The sequence below is a fragment of the Conger conger genome, unplaced genomic scaffold (genome assembly GCF_963514075.1).
Source record: "Conger conger unplaced genomic scaffold, fConCon1.1 SCAFFOLD_59, whole genome shotgun sequence".
Lineage (NCBI taxonomy): Eukaryota > Metazoa > Chordata > Actinopteri > Anguilliformes > Congridae > Conger > Conger conger.
This window is the reverse complement of record NW_026890289.1, coordinates 344894-349045: the sequence shown is the minus strand read 5'-3', so window position 1 is coordinate 349045 and position 4152 is coordinate 344894.

The window sequence follows — 4152 nt, the reverse complement described above, 5'->3', positions numbered from 1 at the left end:
AAACTTAGAGTTCCAAAGCTTGAAATCGTCATATATTTACTTCACAAGCTCTGAATGCGGTTTCTGGCATATGGGCATACCCCTGATAGAGTATCGGCCCACCATCAAACCTTTTCCTTTTGGATTAAATTTGAGTGTTGACTTTCAAGAAACGCACATTTTGAAAAACTTTGTTTCTGAATGCGGGAAAAGGTAAAGGTTTCATAAAGCCTATATCTAAAGCTCCTAAAGGAGCAGATGGCTACCTTTTGAATATGTGGTATGAAACCACTCACCATCATACATATTTCATTTGGAAGCAGCTAGTTTATTCTCTCTTCAAGATATGCTCATATTCAACTCCTAAGAAAATTAGAGTTCCAAAGCTTGAAATCGTCATATATTTACTTCACAAGCTCTGAATGCGGTTTCTGGCATATGGGCATACCCCTGATAGAGTATCGGCCCACCATCAAACCTTTTCCTTTTGGATGAAATTTGAGTGTTGACTTTCAAGAAACGCACAGTTTGAAAAACTTTGTTTCTGAATGCGGGAAAAGGTAAAGGTTTCATAAAGCCTATATCTAAAGCTCCTAAAGGAGCAGATGGCTACCTTTTGAATATGTGGTATGAAACCACTCACCATCATACATATTTCATTTGGAAGCAGCTAGTGTATTCTCTCTTCAAGATATGCTCATATTCAACTCCTAAGAAACTTAGAGTTCCAAAGCTTGAAATCGTCATATATTTACTTCACAAGCTCTGAATGCGGTTTCTGACAAATGGGCATACTCCTGATTGAGTATTGGCCCACCATCAAACCTTTTCCTTTTGGATGAAATTTGAGTGTTGACTTTCAAGAAACGCACAGTTTGAAAAACTTTGTTTCTGAATGCGGGAAAAGGTAAAGGTTTCATAAAGCCTATATCTAAAGCTCCTAAAGGAGCAGATGGCTACCTTTTGAATATGTGGTATGAAACCACTCACCATCATACATATTTCATTTGGAAGCAGCTAGTGTATTCTCTCTTCAAGATATGCTCATATTCAACTCCTAAGAAACTTAGAGTTCCAAAGCTTGAAATCGTCATATATTTACTTCACAAGCTCTGAATGCGGTTTCTGGCATATGGGCATACCCCTGATAGAGTATCGGCCCACCATCAAACCTTTTCCTTTTGGATTAAATTTGAGTGTTGACTTTCAAGAAACGCACAGTTTGAAAAACTTTGTTTCTGAATGCGGGAAAAGGTAAAGGTTTCATAAAGCCTATATCTAAAGCTCCTAAAGGAGCAGATGGCTACCTTTTGAATATGTGGTATGAAACCACTCACCATCATACATATTTCATTTGGAAGCAGCTAGTTTATTCTCTCTTCAAGATATGCTCATATTCAACTCCTAAGAAAATTAGAGTTCCAAAGCTTGAAATCGTCATATATTTACTTCACAAGCTCTGAATGCGGTTTCTGGCATATGGGCATACCCCTGATAGAGTATCGGCCCACCATCAAACCTTTTCCTTTTGGATGAAATTTGAGTGTTGACTTTCAAGAAACGCACAGTTTGAAAAACTTTGTTTCTGAATGCGGGAAAAGGTAAAGGTTTCATAAAGCCTATATCTAAAGCTCCTAAAGGAGCAGATGGCTACCTTTTGAATATGTGGTATGAAACCACTCACCATCATACATATTTCATTTGGAAGCAGCTAGTGTATTCTCTCTTCAAGATATGCTCATATTCAACTCCTAAGAAACTTAGAGTTCCAAAGCTTGAAATCGTCATATATTTACTTCACAAGCTCTGAATGCGGTTTCTGACAAATGGGCATACTCCTGATTGAGTATTGGCCCACCAGCAAACCTTTTCCTTTTGGATGAAATTTGAGTGTTGACTTTCAAGAAACGCACAGTTTGAAAAACTTTGTTTCTGAATGCGGGAAAAGGTAAAGGTTTCATAAAGCCTATATCTAAAGCTCCTAAAGGAGCAGATTGCTACCTTTTGAATATGTGATATGGAACCCCTCACCATCATACATATTTCATTTGGGAGCAGCTAGTGTGTTCTCTCTTCAAGATATGCTCATATTCAACTCCTAAGAAACTTAGAGTTCCAAAGCTTGAAATCGTCATATATTTACTTCACAAGCTCTGAATGCGGTTTCTGGCAAATGGGCATACTCCTGATTGAGTATTGGCCCACCATCAAACCTTTTCCTTTTGGATGAAATTTGAGTGTTGACTTTCAAGAAACGCACAGTTTGAAAAACTTTGTTTCTGAATGCGGGAAAAGGTAAAGGTTTCATAAAGCCTATATCTAAAGCTCCTAAAGGAGCAGATGGCTACCTTTTGAATATGTGGTATGAAACCACTCACCATCATACATATTTCATTTGGAAGCAGCTAGTGTATTCTCTCTTCAAGATATGCTCATATTCAACTCCTAAGAAACTTAGAGTTCCAAAGCTTGAAATCGTCATATATTTACTTCACAAGCTCTGAATGCGGTTTCTGGCATATGGGCATACCCCTGATTGAGTATTGGCCCACCATCAAACCTTTTCCTTTTGGATGAAATTTGAGTGTTGACTTTCAGAAACGCACAGTTTGAAAAACTTTGTTTCTGAATGCGGGAAAAGGTAAAGGTTTCATAAAGCCTATATCTAAAGCTCCTAAAGGAGCAGATGGCTACCTTTTGAATATGTGGTATGAAACCACTCACCATCATACATATTTCATTTGGGAGCAGCTAGTGTGTTCTCTCTTCAAGATATGCTCATATTCAACTCCTAAGAAACTTAGAGTTCCAAAGCTTGAAATCGTCATATATTTACTTCACAAGCTCTGAATGCGGTTTCTGGCAAATGGGCATACTCCTGATTGAGTATTGGCCCACCATCAAACCTTTTCCTTTTGGATGAAATTTGAGTGTTGACTTTCAAGAAACGCACAGTTTGAAAAACTTTGTTTCTGAATGCGGGAAAAGGTAAAGGTTTCATAAAGCCTATATCTAAAGCTCCTAAAGGAGCAGATGGCTACCTTTTGAATATGTGGTATGAAACCACTCACCATCATACATATTTCATTTGGAAGCAGCTAGTCTATTCTCTCTTCAAGATATGCTCATATTCAACTCCTAAGAAACTTAGAGTTCCAAAGCTTGAAATCGTCATATATTTACTTCACAAGCTCTGAATGCGGTTTCTGGCATATGGGCATACCCCTGATTGAGTATTGGCCCACCATCAAACCTTTTCCTTTTGGATGAAATTTGAGTGTTGACTTTCAGAAACGCACAGTTTGAAAAACTTTGTTTCTGAATGCGGGAAAAGGTAAAGGTTTCATAAAGCCTATATCTAAAGCTCCTAAAGAAGCAGATGGCTACCTTTTGAATATGTGGTATGAAACCACTCACCATCATACATATTTCATTTGGAAGCAGCTAGTTTATTCTCTCTTCAAGATATGCTCATATTCAACTCCTAAGAAACTTAGAGTTCCAAAGCTTGAAATCGTCATATATTTACTTCACAAGCTCTGAATGCGGTTTCTGTTATATGGGCATACCCCTGATAGAGTATCGGCCCACCATCAAACCTTTTCCTTTTGGATGAAATTTGAGTGTTGACTTTCAAGAAACGCACAGTTTGAAAAACTTTGTTTCTGAATGCGGGAAAAGGTAAAGGTTTCATAAAGCCTATATCTAAAGCTCCTAAAGGAGCAGATGGCTACCTTTTGAATATGTGGTATGAAACCACTCACCATCATACATATTTCATTTGGAAGCAGCTAGTGTATTCTCTCTTCAAGATATGCTCATATTCAACTCCTAAGAAACTTAGAGTTCCAAAGCTTGAAATCGTCATATATTTACTTCACAAGCTCTGAATGCGGTTTCTGGCAAATGGGCATACTCCTGATTGAGTATTGGCCCACCATCAAACCTTTTCCTTTTGGATGAAATTTGAGTGTTGACTTTCAAGAAACGCACAGTTTGAAAAACTTTGTTTCAGAATGCGGGAAAAGGTAAAGGTTTCATAAAGCCTATATCTAAAGCTCCTTAAGGAGCAGATGGCTACCTTTTGAATATGTGGTATGAAACCACTCACCATCATACATATTTCATTTGGAAGCAGCTAGTGTATTCTCTCTTCAAGATATGCTCATATTC